The sequence below is a fragment of the Phyllobates terribilis genome, unplaced genomic scaffold, assembly GCF_046119375.1.
Source record: "Phyllobates terribilis strain yellow unplaced genomic scaffold, ASM4611937v1 Scaffold_3__8_contigs__length_932513732, whole genome shotgun sequence".
Classification (NCBI taxonomy): domain Eukaryota; kingdom Metazoa; phylum Chordata; class Amphibia; order Anura; family Dendrobatidae; genus Phyllobates; species Phyllobates terribilis.
In genome coordinates this window covers 708,693,020-708,710,461 of record NW_027362763.1, presented here as the reverse complement: position 1 = coordinate 708,710,461, position 17,442 = coordinate 708,693,020, and the positions used below count along the sequence as shown (strand labels likewise).

Sequence of the window (17,442 nt, the reverse complement as noted above, 5' to 3'; positions counted from 1 at the left end):
AGGTCTCAAAGGGAATCTGTCAGTAGATTAACGCTACCAGTGCAAAGGGCAGTTTGATTCAGATTCTATAGGGAGATACCTGACTAGTCCAGTGTGGTCCCCAGCCCCCAACTCTAGTTGACTAAGGTGTCTCTATCTTTTACCTTTGTGAATTCATGGGAGAGACCTGTCAATCAACTGGTTCAAGGTGGGGAGAAGCCTGCAAGGGACCGAATCAGACTACTCAGGTCTCTCTTTATAGCTGTTCAGGCAGCATGAATCTAGTGACAGGTTCCCTTCAAAGAGTATCTCCAATAATATTATTATGGTCTACAAAAATTATCACTGGCTCACTGTATACATGCTAAATGGTAAGATCAGTATGGGTCCCACCACTGGGACATCTACAGATTGCCAGAGAGGGGGACTTGAGTGTCTTTACAGTCTCCTTTGGCTCTCCTTTAATGGAATTGCTGGTCACACACATGCCCTGCTTCTCTACGCTTATGGCATTGAAGATACAAAGATGGGAAAATGCAGAACTTCGATTGACTTTCTCCAGTAGTGTAGTAGACTTTGAATGGAACTCCAGGATGTAAGTGCAACCAGCAGCATTATTGAACTTCTTCCGACCATACTCTTACCAGGGGTTTTAGCAACCAGTGGAACCCACACCCTTCTAACAGCTGTCATCTATGGTCAGGAAATAACTTATGTAGACCAGAATACACCTATTATTTAATATCTCACCAAAAATCCATAAGTTACTTCCACAAATGATTAATACAGGTTTATATCCATTTAATTCTTTCTTTTGTAAAGGACTGTAAATCAAAAAAAATGTTTACACAATTTTTTTTAGAAAACTGAGATTCAAAGGCCATCCTTTGCCGATCATATGCAGGATGTGAACTTGGAGACCACAGGGATGAGTGCTCTTGTTTATTGCCTGATTGTACCAAAGACTTTATTACCCAAAAGGACAAGGGAATTCATGCCTACAATTAATGATCGCTAAACTGTAGCATTCGAGATACGTTTCCCATTAGGAGCTAATCCAGGCAGCACCACATTGTACTATAACTTCTTTACAATGAGGAACTTTTATAGGTTCAGTAAATCAAAATTCAAAGTTTAGAAAAGAAAAAACTAATATAATCCACATATACGAGAGTACGTACATAAATGTTTCGGGAGGTTCTCACACTTGGAGATTCAGTTTGTGAGAAAAATACAGATCATGTAGACAAGATATTCCCATTAGTAATGTATTTGAGGAATATTACACTTATTAACACTTAGGCTCAATTGGCCAATAACAAGATATAAATTATAGATGGCTTTTTCCTTCTGGCATCCTAAAAACGTGCACAAGTATGCTGTCTATTGCAATACTTCTCCAAAAGGAAAAGGCCCTGTGTCATATTTTCCACCCTCGGAGCCAGAAATAGTAATTTTTAGCTAACCTAAGCCTTTGAAGTCCCAACTGTGCTCTTGCACCCGCCTAAGCTGCCGCTGCAAACGTTCTTCCCATGGCAGAAAACTAGGTTTCCTGTTTACAATGTAGGTAGCAAAAGGAACTAAAACATCCTTTGCAAGTGGTTTGGATCCCCTGTGGACAGAAGAAAGCAGAAATTTATCTAAGGCAGCATTCACATATATGGTCTCTGCTTGGACGCCAGAAAAGCTGAGTTTATCTATAAAGGTCCATTAACCTGATTAGTCCAGTATATTTTATGTCATTATGCTGCAAAAAAAAAGTATGAATTAGTATGATGCACTGCGCTATTCCATATAAGCGTATCCAGTAAAAACATATACCAATCTATATACTTTTCTTTACAATAGAACCCCACTGGAGGCCTTCCGTTATGTATACATTAGCAGCTTTCCTGCCGTATACAGTAGAGATGAGCGTCGTTCGACTCGAACTGTTCGCCAATCTCAAATTCGAGCTGTTTTGGGCGGTGTTCGAGCCGTTCGGCGAACACGAACGATTTGAGAAAAATTCGGCTGTTCGAGGTTATGTTCGATAACTGTTCGTGCACCAAAATCATAACTGGATTTTTTCTCAGTAATGATGAAAATTAATGTTAATACGCAGTTTGAGTGTACAGCGGGGCGGGGGGGGGGGGCAGGGGATGGATCTCTGCAGGAACAATGAAGATCTCCATTTTTTTTTCTCTTTCCCGCATTTACAGTGGGGAGGTGCAATCTGTCAGCCTATCAGCAGCGCACACACGGAGCGAAGTGCTTTTTTCACACAAGCAAGGGCATGTGTGATTGGCAGTGTATGTCACATGTCCTTGCCCTATAAGACCAAGCCATTTTCCCCGTCGCCACCATTTTCTCACTGCTGCAGCTGCGTGTTAGACGGCACCGCTGTTGCTGTGTGCGCTATACTTTCAGTGTTAATTTCAAGCCAATTTTCTCTGAAATATACAGATAGCTTGGGAGTAGGGAAGAGTTGTGATTGCAGTCCTTTTGAGGACTAGGTTACAGCATTTCCTACGACTTTTAGCAGGCAGGTCTGTGCTCTGAAATAGATAGGTTGGGAGTAGAGACTAATTGTAATTGCAGTCCTTTTGAGGACTATTTTACAGCATTTCCTAGGACTTTTTGCCAGGCAGGTCTGTGCAAGTGCTGTGCAAGTGTTTTTCACAGCATTTGGCTAAATCTAGCTAAGCAAATCCTTTTTGGCCTCTTGCAGTGTGTGTTAGTCAGTGGAGTAGCGTATCTGTGTTGCAAGCTACACTACCTGTGTATAGAATACAAATTTTTTTACTGCACCTAGCCAAGTAAAACCTTTTGGGCATAGCATCATTCTATTAGGCCATCTATACTAAGCTCCACCAGCTTGCAAATTAGTAATAATTTTTATCTGCATCTAGCTCGGATAATAATTTTGGGCTTGTAGCAGTGTGTGGTACTTATTCTTGGTCCATCTATACTAAGCTCCTCCAGCTTGCAAATTACAAATAATTTTTAGCTGCATCTAGCTCGGAAAATAATTTTGGGAATAGTAGTAGTGTGTGGTACTCATTGTATTAGGCCATCTATACCAAGCTCCACCAGCTTTGAAATTAATAATAATTTTTAGCTGCATCTTGCCTGTAAAATAATTTTGGGCATATTAGCAGTGTGTGGTACTCATTGTATTAGGCCATCTATACCAAGCTCCACCAGTTTTGAAATTAATAATAATTTTTAGCTGCATCTAGCCTGGAAAATAATTCTGGGCATAGTAGCAGTGTGTGGTACTCATTGTATTAGGCCATCTATACCAAGCTCCACCAGCTTTGAAATTAATAATAATTTTTAGCTGCATCTTGTCTGGAAAATAATTTTGGGCATAGTAGCAGTGTGTGGTACTCATTGTATAAGGCCATCTATACCAAGCTCCACCAGCTTTGAAATTAATAATAATTTTTAGCTGCATCTTGCTGTAAAATAATTTTGGGCATATTAGCAGTGTGTGGTACTCATTCTATTAGGCCATCTATACTAAGCTCCACCAGCTTTCAAATTACTAATAATTTTTAGCTGCATCTTGCCTGGAAAATAATTTTGGGCATAGTAGCAGTGTGTGGTACTCATTGTATTAGGCCATCTATGCCAAGCTCCACCAGTTTTGAAATTAATAATAATTTTTAGCTGCATGTTGCCTGTAAAATAATTTTGGGCATATTAGCAGTGTGTGGTACTCATTCTATTAGGCCATCTATACTAAGCTCCACCAGCTTTCAAATTACTAATAATTTTTAGCTGCATCTTGCCTGAAAATAATTTTGGGCATAGTAGCAGTGTGTGGTACTCATTGTATTAGGCCATCTATACCAAGCTCCACCAGTTTTGAAAATAATAATAATTTTTAGCTGCATCTTGCCTGGAAAATAATTTTGGGCATAGTAGCAGTGTGTGGTACTCATTGTATTAGGCCATCTATACCAAGCTCCACCAGTTTTGAAATTAATAATAATTTTTAGCTGCATCTTGCCTGGAAAATAATTTTGGGCATAGTAGCAGTGTGTGGTACTCATTGTATTAGGCCATCTATACCAAGCTCCATCAGCTTTGAAATTAATAATAATTTTTAGCTGCATCTTGCCTGTAAAATAATTTTGGACATATTAGCAGTGTGTGGTACTCATTCTATTAGGACATCTATACTAAGCTCCACCAGCTTTCAAATTAATAATAATTTTTAGCTGCATCTTGCCTGGAAAATAATTTTGGGCATAGTAGCAGTGTGTGGTACTCATTGTACTAGGCCATCTATACCAAGCTCCACCAGCTTTGAAATTAATAATAATTTTTAGCTGCATCTTGCCTGGAAAATAATTTTGGGCATAGTAGCAGTGTGTGGTACTCACTGTATTAGGCCATCTATACCAAGCTCCACCAGTTTTGAAATTAATAATAATTTTTAGCTGCATCTTGCCTGGAAAATAATTTTGGGCATAGTAGCAGTGTGTGGTACTCATTCTATTAGGTCATCTATACCAAGCTCCACCAGCTTTGAAATTACTAATAATTTTTAGCTGCATCTAGCCTGGAAAATAATTTTTCTTCCCAATAAGGGTAGCAATAGAAATATGGGGCGCGCGCCTGGCTATCAAAAATATACGTTTCATAACAAAAAACATCAGCCTAGCGCACTGCATTAATAAGATGGCATCATCGTCTCTCCCAGTGCTAGGCCTACTACGCCGGCTAGCATTCCTGTGCCTAAAACACAATGTATGGGTCCGCGCTAGCCACGATGCTGAGGGGTCTAAAGCTGCTGCTAACGCTTTATCACAATTCAATTGGCAGATTTTCACAAAGCTCCTCCCCAACGCCCACCCACCGGGCAACAATTGCCCACCCTCCCTATGGGATCTAGTGGCGAATAGTTGATGCCATTAATCAGAGCGTCAGTCGCCCCGTCGACGTGGCAAGCATACGGTAAGGCATGGGAAGAGTGGACACGACAAGTAGCAGGCAGACGGGTTTACCAATGTGAACAAGCCAGATTACAAGTCACCATAGAATTTCTCCACCAGCTAATGATGAGGGGCATATCAGGGGCGTCAGCGTAGCGGTGTCTGACTGGAGTAGCATTTCACTTCCAACTACTGAATTGGGGAGATGTGACAAAGAGATTCATCATCAGACAATCCATAAAAGGGTGGCAAAGGGGTCAACCAAGTCAGGAGTGTAGACGTCCCGTCCCGTGTCACTAAAACTGATTTCTCACATCATATCCCTAACACCATTAACATGACACTCACAATTTGAAGCAACATTACTGTCTACTGCATTTGCGATCGCCTTCTTCGGGGCGCTATGCATAAGCGAATTAGTCCCTCAATCCAAAATTACCACCAGTGGAGGCTTATTACACCAGGACGTAGTCATAGCCAATAATGCAATACATCTACGCATACGCCAATCGAAAACGGTTCCAGCGGGCAGGGGCACTTGGGTACTTCTACAACTCACAAACGGTACACTGAGTCGGGTAACAATAGTAAAAACATATATAACCATCAGATCACAAAGTAATTTCTTCCTATCACACATTGATGGAATGCCATTATCAAGATACCAGTTCCAAGCTATATTTAATAAATGCATAACATCGGCAAGGAACCATCCCAAATATTACGGGACACACTCATTCTGCATAGGCGCGGCCACGGAAGCAGCAAGAGCAGGACTGTCAGAAACGGAAGTTCAGAGGATAGGGAGATGGCGATCCACGTGTTTGGCAAGATACATAAGAGCGGACTTGTTATCCTAACGTGGTTTGTTTCTTTTACAGGTGACGCTAAGCCAACAGTGTGGGTGATAGGCCACTCGTATATATATTGGGCAGAAAAAAGGGAGAAAGTCCGCCCAGGCGGGAGGAAATTAGAGTTTCATAACACATATTTCAACTGGGGAGGTATTAGAGGCCTGCTATGGCCACAGGTACTAATGGAGGTAATCAAGGTAGGGAGAGAGGCAAGAGGTCCGGTCATCTTAGTTATACAGGCCGGGGGAAACGACCTAGGTCATCACATGAGCGCATAACTAATGGCAATAATGAAACTAGACACTGAGTGCTTCATAGAATTTTTCACAAAACTAACTATAGTATGGTCAGAGATTGTGCCGATAGTGGTATGGCAAGGTGCGCGAGACATCACGCCCATCGAACAGACAAGGCGGGTAATACATATTCGGAGGGCAAAATTTAGAAGAGACAGAAGCAGTGTAGTGATACAACACCGACAACTGGAAGGAGATAAAGCAGGCCTCATACGGCCCGACGGTGTTCACTTAATGGATATCGAACTGCACATATTCCTATCAGGACTCCAGGACGGAGTGGAACAAGCGTTAAGAGTGATGGATGGGAGTCAGAGTCCTGCATAAGAGTATGCAGGATCCTCCGTGGCCTGGAAATAGAAAGGACATGTTGGAGAGTTACACTTGTTGGCCAACTTGCCGGTGTGTAGACGCAGGGCATGCTGCAACAAGCTGAATTATTTTAGAAATAAAATGCCTTTCTAATGGAATGAGTATAAAGAGTTAATAAAGCTGTGACCGATCCTCACCCATCCAGTTGTAAGAGTTACATTATTGTATTGTCAAGGAAAGGGGGGCGGTAGGGGGGCTGAGCGTCTGGGTTTGGTTGGAGGTCCCCACAGTCTGCCTAGGCTAGATGCATTTAAAAATTCTTATTAGATACACAGGCGGTGCAGCTTGCTTCGCAGCTGGGCTACTACTCCCAAAGTATTGCCTAGGCTAGATGCAGTTAAAAATTCTATGCTGACTAGCAGACACTGAAGCTTTGGAGCAGACCTCTGAGTAAACAGCTCTTCAGACTCAACCATCTGTGTTACCCCAAGCCATAGTGTATGTAGTTTCTTACAGTTAAAAGGGGGGGGGGGGGGGCGACCCAACCCACCTGGAATTGACGATGCCAACGTCATGTAAAACACAGCAAGGGGACTCCAAAAAGAGTCTCCATTTTTTCCAAAAATTGTGGCACAGACTCCACTTAAGTGGCATCAATTGCCCCAGAGTTGCTTAAAACTGTTGGTGAGGTGATTTTACCAAATCCTCAAGCTTTTAGTCTCCCCAGTAGTGTTGAGCCACCCCCGTAGTGTTCGAGTTCGGTTCGGTTCGTCGAACACCCGTGTGTTCGCCGAACTGTTCGTCGAACTGTTCGTCGAACACCTTCGAACACCGTTAAAACCAATGGCAGGCAAACAAAAACACATAGAAACACATAGAAAACACCTTCAAAGGTGTCCAAAAGCTGATAAACTGCTCAGAAGACACAACTAACACATGGAAAAGTGACAAGTACATATAGTCATGCGAAAAGAAAAGAGGTGGAGGAGTAAAAGGAGGGGGAGACACAGATATAGGCATGTCATGCCCTTCTAAAATCCAAAAAGTGAGAAGCCGAGACGGCCAGTCCGCTCCTGCCCGTGCCACCTCCGTGTCGCCGGGTTTGTGCCAGAGCCGCGGTGAACCCTGACGGCCAGCCCCCCTCTCCCAATACTGGTGCCTGTCCGCTGGTGGGTCGAGAGAGCCCCCCTGTGGTGGAGGCAGCTCTAAGCTTTTTAATTTAAATTGTCCCTCTAATTTGAATGAATACACTTTAAATCCATTTACAAGGATCTATTGGAGGGCAAGTCTCATGCCAGCAGCCGCGTAATTCCAGCTCCAGTAGCGTCCACTAAAGCTGCTGCAGTTAAAAAGCTTTTATAAGGATCGAGCTCGGCTGTCCACCGCAAGGCATCCTAGTGCCAGTCCCAGCCCCTATGCCTTGGGGTGCCTCCTGATGCTCTTCACTAAGTATCCCGTGGTCCCGAAGCATTTCCTTTGAAAAAATTAAGTGTCCAAACTACAGGTGGTGTAGCTTGCTTAACAGCCGGGATAATCCGCTGACTAGCAGACACTGCTACTAGGCACAAAGTATTTCCTGGGCTAGATGCAGTTAAAAATTTGTAAGTAGATACTCTCGTTGGATGCTGAGAAAGCATTCCATAGAGTCTCCTGGCACGCCATATATGATTCTCTTAAAAAGCTTGGGGTAGGGGTCTAGGGGACCCTTTTATAGCCAAAATCACGGCCCTGTATCACAATACGTCACCTAGGCTGAAGATAAATGGAACTGTAGCACCGAGGGCTCGGTTGCTACAGACGTATTGCACCTCACCCAGAGGTGTGATATCTCACTCTCAGATAAGGATGGAGTGTGGATCAGGACCCGACACCTGCATGCATTACACCACATTGCCGTGGGGCAGGGTGACCAATATGCCCCTGAGATGGGCACGACAGTCCCTGTCCCTGGCTGGAGTGGGGGGAGGGAACACTGAGGAAGGGGAACCCTGCAGTGCAGGAGCAGGGAGGAAGCAGTTCCTGGGTGCATTGAGAAGGGAGTATAAAAGGTGGGCACCATCTTAGTTCAGTGCAGAGAAGTCTGAGCAGAAGTGGCAGGGAGCAGGGGCTCTGCATGAGCTCTGCTCCGGAGGCGGGCCTAGTAACAGAGGCCCAGGCCTGCAAGAGGGAGAAGGAAGGAAGAGGAGCGGAGAAGGCTCCAGGAACGAGGAATGAAGGGATCCCAGGGGTGCGGACGGGCGAGTCGCCACCGCACGCCCGAATCCACCTGCGTGGAGGGGTCAGGCCAAAGGGGGAGACCGGTCCCCGAACTAGTGGAGGCAGGAAACGACCCTCAGCTAGAAACCGGAGGCTCTGACATTTTATGTGGCGCAGCCCCTTGCTCCACCCGCTAGGAAGGCACCACATAGGGTCAGGGAAACTGGCGCCAAGTTTACCAAGAGGAGGCCCGAGGCAGCCGGACCGAAGTGTTGGTAAGAAAGGCCAGACAAAGGACACACAAAGGGGGTCCTGTGAAGCGCTCCAAAGTTATCTGGGAGTTGTCTGAGCCCCTCACCTGGTGAGCACAGTACGACGTGGGCAGCCGTTACCTGCAGACGTGGTCTGGATAATAAGAACTGTGAGTAAAGGCCCTGAACTGCATCACTGACTCCGTGTCGTTACTGCTGCTGCCCTGCACCATCACCCCCATCCTCCGCATACACTGCCCTGAGGCTATACTCCTCCCGTGGGGAGTTATGCTACGCTCTGCTGCACCCACAACACCAGCCTTAGCGGTCTGCCCTGTAGCGGCGGTTCACTCTGACCGCAATCCACGGGTGGCGTAGTCGGACATTTAAACATCAAAACCACATAAATAGTTCCGCCACTGGTTTGACCGCCCTGAGCCACGGAACCGGATCGCCGCCACGAAGACTACAACCACCAGCATCCACCAAAAAGGGTCCGGCTCCGGGTGTCCCAAGGCCCAGGGGGTGCGTCAGAACATTTTCATCACCTTTCACAATCACCAATGGGACAAGGCAGGGATGTCCTCTGTCCCCTCTCTTATACATCCTAGTGATGGAGCACCTGCTCTCATCAATTCGCCATAACCCCAATATTAGGTGGATTGAGGTGGGAGGCACCGAGTACAAGTGCTCTCTATTTGCTGATGATGTCCTAGTATATATGACTCAATCACATACATCCATCCCTGCTGTTATGGCTGAAATAGATCACTTTGTTACATGGTAAAATTTTAAAATCAATGCAGCGAAGTCTGAGGCCCTCGATGTCTCCCTCCCTAAATCCATATAGGATTCCATCCAGTCCAACTTTCCCTTTGCCTGGCCCTCACAGGGTATCAAATACTTAGGAATTCCTATTCATAGAGACCTCTCCCATCTATGTTATCTTAATTTTGGGCCCTTTATTGAACAATTCCATACAGACCACGGTTGGCAAGTTAGAACTGTAAGATTCACTACGTGAACCACTGGTGTTTTGTGGAAAAGCACATGTACACCGCGTTCCAAATTATTATGCAAAAAGTGTTTAGGAGTGATAAGGGAAGAATTTGTTTGTCAGTTAAACTCATTGATGGTGATGTGTGTCAGGGCTCTTTATATCACTGTAAGCAATTGCAGACACCTGTGCTAATTAGTTTGGCAGGTGTGTCCAATGAAAGGCAAGACTACTTAAGAAGGCTCTCTCACATTATTAAGCAGCCTACATTTTCTGCCAAAATGGGAAAGAAAAAGGATGTGTCGGCTGCTGAGAAGCAACAAATTGTGGAGTGTTTAGGTCAAGGCATGACTACAATCAACATTGTGCGATGATCAGGATGAAGTGTCTTGGCAATCAAGAAGTATGTAGCTGATTCACAGTACACACGTGTGCGTGCTGATAAGGGCAAATTGAGGACTCTTTCCTACAGGCAATTACGTCAGGTTGAAAGAGCAGCGGCAAAAAAGCCTTGTCATAGCAGCAGACAAGTTTTTGAAGCTGCTTGTGCCTCCAACGTCCCCCGAACAACAAGATGCAGGGTCCTTCAGAGGTTTGCAGCTGTGCATACGCCATCCTGTCGACCTCCTCTATCCACTTCACACAAGCAGAAACGGCTCCAGTGGGCCAAACATTACATGAAGACTGATTTCAAAACTGTTTTGTTCACGGATGAGTGCCGTGCAGCGCTCGATGGTCCAGATGAATGGAGTGGAGGATGGCTGGTTGATGGACACCCCACGCAAACACGGCTACAGCGCCAACAAGGAGGAGGTGGAGTAATGTTTTGGGCTGGAATCATGGGGAGAGAGATTGTCGGCCCCTTTAGGATCCCTGAAGGCGCTAAAGATGAACTCCATAATGTATGTGGATTTTCTCAAACAGCACTTCCTGCCATGGTTCAAGAAGAAGAACCGTGTATTTCACAGCAAGATCATTTTTCTGCATGATAATGCACCATCTCATGCTGCACATAAAACATCTGCATCTCTGGCTGATATGGGCATAAAAGGGGACAAACTTATGGTGTGACCCCCATGCTCCCCTGACCTCTACCCCATTCAGAACCTTTGGAGCATCATTAAAAGGAGTGTCTATGATGGCGGGAGGCAGTTCACATCTAAGCAACAGCTCTGGGAGGGTATTCTGTCCTCATGCAAAACAATTGAAGCAGAAACCATCCAAAACCTGACAAATTCAATGGACGAGAGAGTTCAGAAGCTCCTTTCGAACAAGGGGTCCTATGTGAAAATGTAACATCACCTAGAATAAAGTTTTGAGTTGAAAACTGTTTGATTTCAGTTTCTAACAACCTGCTAATGCTTATAATTTCAAAAATGACCATTTTTTTGGTCTTTATTAAAATGAAAAGGTTGATCGAAAAGTTTGGGGGATCTAAGAGTGTGGCAACCCAGTAGTCATGATTACTTCGAATTCTGACAATATGAGGGTCATGCTGCAGGTAGTGCAGCAAGAAGGCACTTATGTGTCTTGCGCATCTCGGAGCCCCAAAATTATTTTCCGGGCTAGATGCAGCTAAAAATTATTTTTAATTTTAAATCTGGTGAAGCTTATTATAGATGGCCTAATAGGATCAGTGCTGCACACTGCTACAAAGCCCAAATTATTTTCCAGTCAAGATACAGATAAACATGATTAGTAATTTGAAAGCTTAAAACGGTTGGTAGGGTGATTTTAACCAATCATCAAGCTTTTACTCTCCCCAGGATGACACAGGGGTAGAAAAGTCGTTTCGGATCCATGATTTGTTCATCTTTATGAACGTGAGTCTGTCTACATTATCAGTGGAGAGCCGCGTGCGCTTATCTGTCAGCACACCACCAGCAGCACTGAACACACGTTCAGACAGAACGCTGGCTGCGGGGCATGACAAGATCTCCAAGGCGTAAGTGGCTAGCTCCGGCCATTTATCCAGATTGGAAGCCCAAAAAGAGCAAGGGTCCAGTGACACAGTCGTGGCTTCAATGTTTACTTGGAGATACTCCTGTACCATCGTCTCTAGGCGTTGACTATGTGTCAGACTTCTTGTCTCCTGTGGCCTTGCAAAGGATGGGCTAAAAAAGTGGTGAAATGATTCCGCAAAATTGATGTTACCAGCAGATACTGTGGTTCTGTTACGGTTTGAGTGCTGAACACTTGACGGTCCCACGGTTGGCAAGTTGGAACTGTGAGATTCACTACGTGCACCACTGGTATTTTGTGGAAAAGCACATGTAAGATTCTGCAACAGTCTCTGCTGATACTCCTGCATGCGTGCATCCCTTTCTATGGCAGGAATAATTTCTGCAAATTTACTTTTGTACCGGGGATCTAACAGTGTGGCAACCCAGTAGTCAGGATTATTTCTAATTCTCACAATTCGAGGGTCATGTTGCAGGTAGTGCAGCAAGAAGGCACTCATGTGTGTTGCGCATCCAGGAGCACCAAGTCCCTGTTGTGTTGGTGGCGAGGTAACAATCATGCTTCCTTCCTCTGTCCTCTCCCCCCAACCTCGCACAACAGAAATGTGATCAAGGTCTCCCTCATCTGATGAGTCTTCCATCAGTTCGTCCTCCACTTCTTCCTGGGCTCCTGCACCTTCCTCACTAGTTTGGCTGCTACCATGCGCCCTGGTTAAACCATCTCCCCCACCCTCACATGCCTGCCGCCTTGGTGCTGCCGACCGTCTGGACCTTGCAGATGTTAGCCCTTCCGCATACAACTCCTCCTCCTCTACTTCCTCCACCTCCTCTTGTGCCACCACCTGACTCCGAATTCTGTTTAACATGTGCTCCAGCATGTAAATCACCGGAATAGTCATGCTGATAATGGCATCGTCAGCACTAAACATCTTCGTCGCCATTTCAAAACTGTGCAGAAGGGTGCATAGGTCCCTGATCTGAGACCACTCCTCCAGCGTGATTTGCCCCACCTCTGAATCTCGTTGGCCCAGGCTATACGTCAGAACGTATTGCACCAGGGCTTGTCGGTGCTGCCACAGTCGCTGCAACATGTGCAGAGTTGAATTCCACCGGGTAGGCACATCGCATTTTAGCCGGTGAAGTGGCAGGCCCAACGACTTCTGTAGAGATGTAAGTCGCTGAGCTGCGGGATGCGAACGGCGGAAGTGAGCACACAGCGACCGTGCCCTCTGCAGAAGGCCATCTAGTCTGGGATAGTGGGCTAAAAATTGCTGGACAACCAGGTTCAACACGTGAGCCATACAAGGCACGTGTGTGACATTGCCCCGGCGAAGGGCCGCACCCAGGTTTGCAGCATTGTCGCACACGGCCTTCCCTGGTTTCAGGTCCAGTGGAGACAACCATTCATGAAATTGGTTCTCCAGAGCTGACCACAACTCCTCAGCTGTGTGACTCACATTTCCCAGACATTTCAATGTAAAAACCGCCTGATGACGTTGAGCCCTACTGCCAGCATAGTAAGGAGGTGTGCAGGATCCCTTCTGCGCAGTTAGAAAGCTTGTGGCATGACCAGACAGGCTTTGGGTGCAGGTGGAAGACCGAGAGGAGGCTGAGGAGGCAGAAGCAGTGGAGGAAAAATGACATAAAGAGGATTGACGCACAACTCGTGGGGACGGCAAGACTTGGACAGCAGCCCCTTGTCCTGCTGTCACCATAGTTACCCAGTGCCCAGTCAGCGACATGTAACGCCCCTGTCCATGCCTACTCGTCCAAGTGTCTGTGGTGAAATGCACCCTGTCACACACAGAGTTTCTCAAAGAAGCGGTGATGTTGTGTGCGACATGCTGGTGGAGCGCAGGCACACCTTTCTTTGAGAAGTAGTGCCGACTGGGCATCTGGTACTGGGGCACTGCGACGGACATAAGGTCTCGAAAATCCTCTGTGTCCACCAGGCGGAAAGGCAGCATTTCTGTAGCCAAGAGCTTGCAGATGGTGAAATTCAACCTCTTAGCTTTCTCATGGCTAGGAGGAAATGGTCTTTTACTTGTCCACATCTGAGGGACCGAGGGCTGGCTATTGTGCTTAGACGGGGTTGATAAGGGTGTCCCCGGCAAACTGCCGGTCTGTGAGGAAGATGCAGGCGGACATGTTAGGTTGCCTTGATCCAAAGGTGGTGCTATCGATGTCGGACAGCGCTCAAGACCAGCTGGTGTTACCACCTCCAAAGAAAATGATGACCTGCCAATCACGCTGGCTGTTGCGGGTAAAGAGGTGGCAGGTCTGCGCCCCAAAACAGGTGTGACTGCTGTCCCCCCAGTCACAGAGGATGAAGAGGCCGCGGATGCACAAGATATGGCAGACGGTGGTTGGCCCGGCCGGCTAGACCGCATTGTAGCACACTGAGCTTCCCACTGCAACTTATGCTTCATGTCCATGTGCCGGTTCATGCATGAAGTACTCAAACTATGTATTTTTTGGCCTCTACTTAGCTTTTGCTGACAAATGTTACAGATAACACGAGTTGGGTCATCTTTATCGATCTGAAAAAATGCCCAGGCTATGCAAGGCTTAGCACCCATGCGACCTGAAGAGCCACCACGACTTGTGGTGAGAGGCAGAGTTGTGTTTGAGGATGCAGTTGTTGACGTGCTTCCAGTACTACGTCTCTGTCCAGGAAGGCGCAACCTGACCTCGTCGTCACTAGCATCTTCCTCCACCTCCTCTGCTGACCTCATCTCTTGGCTGACTGTGGGTTGACAGTAAGTGGGATCTCCGACCTCATCATCATCACCCTGTGCGTTATCACACCCGTCGTCCTCAGAGCCAACCTGTTCCTGCCCTGACAAAAAACTAAAGTTGTCGCTCCAATCAGGTATTTGAGTCTTATCATCGTCTTCCTCATTGTCTCCACCAACAGGAGTTACAGTTTGGGAATGAGGGTCTACATTATGGTCAGAACCTTCTGCGTCTGGTCCTGGATCCGACTCATAAAGATTCTGGGCATCAGTGCAGATCATTTCCTCGTCTGGATTCACAGAAGCGCTGGAGTCGACCTCTGATTCCCAGGCTATAGTATGAGTAAACAGCTCTGCAGACTCAACCATCTGTTCTACCTCATACTCAGACGGGCAGCTGGAGATTTGGGAGCTGTGAGGAAGCAAGTGCGATTTGGGTGACACCTTTGAGGACTGGAGTATTTGTGATGTTGAAGTTGATGTGGAGGAGAGCCCACTTAAAGGAGCACTTGATATCCGTTGAAGCACCTGCTGTTTTTGTGCCTCATCTGGAATTTGTAGCGATTGGCGTGGCCGTAAGAAAGGGATCTTATCAAATTGTCCGCTAAAAGAAGTAGACATTTTAGTTTGGCTGGAAGATGGTCTTTCTTCTGCACCTACCCCACGGACACAACCTTTTTTCCCCTTCCCAACACGCCTATTCCCCTTTCCACCAGCAGCAGGCCTTTTTCCACTCATTTTGGTGGTTAACTAATTCACAACTCTGGAGTTGTTTGCACAAAAAAACAATGGATGGTAACCGAGCAGAGCTGAGTGGCCAAACTGTGGTATTAGGCCAAAACTATTGGCTGGGTTAGATGCAGAAAAAAATTATTTTTAATTTGCAACCTGATGGAGGTCAGTATAGATGGACTAATAGACCAAGTCCCACACACCGCTAGAAGCCCAAATATTTTTTCAGAGCTAGATGCAGAAATTTTTTTTATTCAATTTGCAACCTGATGGAGGTCAGTATAGATGGACTAATAGACCAAGTCCCACACACTGCTAGAAGCCCAAATATTTTTTCAGAGCTAGATGCAGAAAAAAATTATTTTTAATTTGCAACCTGATGGAGGTCAGTATAGATGGACTAATAGACCAAGTCCCACACACTGCTAGAAGCCCAAATATTTTTTCAGAGCTAGATGCAGAAAAAAAATATTTTTAATTTGCAACCTGATGGAGGTCAGTATAGATGGACTAATAGAACAAGTCCCACACACTGCTAGAAGCCCAAATATTTTTTCAGAGCTAGATGCAGAAAAAAATTATTTTTAATTTGCAACCTGATGGAGGTCAGTATAGATGGACTAATAGACCAAGTCCCACACACCGCTAGAAGCCCAAATATTTTTTCAGAGCTAGATGCAGAAAAAAATTATATTCAATTTGCAACCTGCTGGACGTCAGTATAGAAGGACTAATAGAACAAGTCCCACACACTGCTAGAAGCCCAAATATTTTTTCAGAGCTAAATGAAGAAAAAAATTATTTTTAATTTGCAACCTGATGGAGGTCAGTATGGATGGACTAATAGACCAAGTCCCACACACTGCTAGAAGCCCAAATATTTTTTCAGAGCTAGATGCAGAAAAAAATTATTTTTAATTTGCAACCTGATGGAGGTCAGTATAGATGGACTAATAGACCAAGTCCCACACACCGCTAGAAGCCCAAATATTTTTTCAGAGCTAGATGCAGAAAATTTTTTTATTCAATTTGCAACCTGATGGAGGTCAGTATAGATGGACTAATAGACCAAGTCCCACACACTGCTAGAAGCCCAAATATTTTTTCAGAGCTAGATGCAGAAAAAAATTATTTTTAATTTGCAACCTGATGGAGGTCAGTATAGATGGACTAATAGACCAAGTCCCACACACTGCTAGAAGCCCAAATATTTTTTCAGAGCTAGATGCAGAAAAAAATTATTTTTAATTTGCAACCTGATGGAGGTCAGTATAGATGGACTAATAGACCAAGTCCCACACACCGCTAGAAGCCCAAATATTTTTTCAGAGCTAGATGCAGAAAAAAATTATATTCAGTTTGCAACCTGATGGAGGTCAGTATAGATGGACTAATAGAATGATGCTATGCCCAAAAGATTTTACTTCACTAGATGCAGTAAAAAAATTGGTATTCTATACACAGGTGGTATATCTTGCAACACAGATAGGCTACTCCACTGACTAACACACTCTGCAATAGGCCAAAAAGGATTAGCTTTGCTAGATTCAGCCAAATGCTGTGAAAAAAACTTGCACAGCACTGGCACAGACCTGCCTGGCAAAAACTGATAGGAACTGATGTAACCTAGTCCTGAAAAGGACTCCAATTACAATTAGTCTTTACCCACAATCTATCTATTTAAGAGCACAGACCTGCCTGATAAAAGTCGTAGGAAATGCTGTAACCTAGTCCTTAAAAGGACTGCAATCACAACTATTCCCTACTCCCAAGCTATCTGTATATTTGTGCGAAAATTGGCTTGAAATTAACAAGGTATAGCGCACACAGCAACAGCGGTGCCGTCTAACACGCAGCTGCAGCAGTGAGAAAATGGTGGCGACGGGGAAAATGGCTTGGTCTTATAGGGCAAGGACATGTGACATACACTGCCAATCACACATGCCCTTGCTTGTGTGAAAAAAAGCACTTCGCTCCGTGTGTGCGCTGCTGATAGGCTGACAGATTGCACCTCCCCACTGCAAATGCGGGAAAGAGAAAAAAAAATGGAGATCTTCATTGTTCCTGCAGAGATCCATCCCCTGCCCCTCCCCCCGCCCCGCTGTACACTCAAACTGCGTATTAACATTAATTTTCATCATTACTGAGAAAAAATCCAGTTATGATTTTGGTGCACGAACAGTTATCGAACATAACCTTGAACA

General features: G+C 45.3%; 1 protein-coding gene across 1 annotated transcript in view; it reads right to left on the bottom strand.

Moving 5' to 3' along the window:
• The window catches only part of KCNH1 (potassium voltage-gated channel subfamily H member 1), a 517,594-nt gene that overhangs the window by 1,510 nt on the left and 498,642 nt on the right, over nucleotides 1-17,442 (bottom strand). The window lies entirely within an intron of this gene.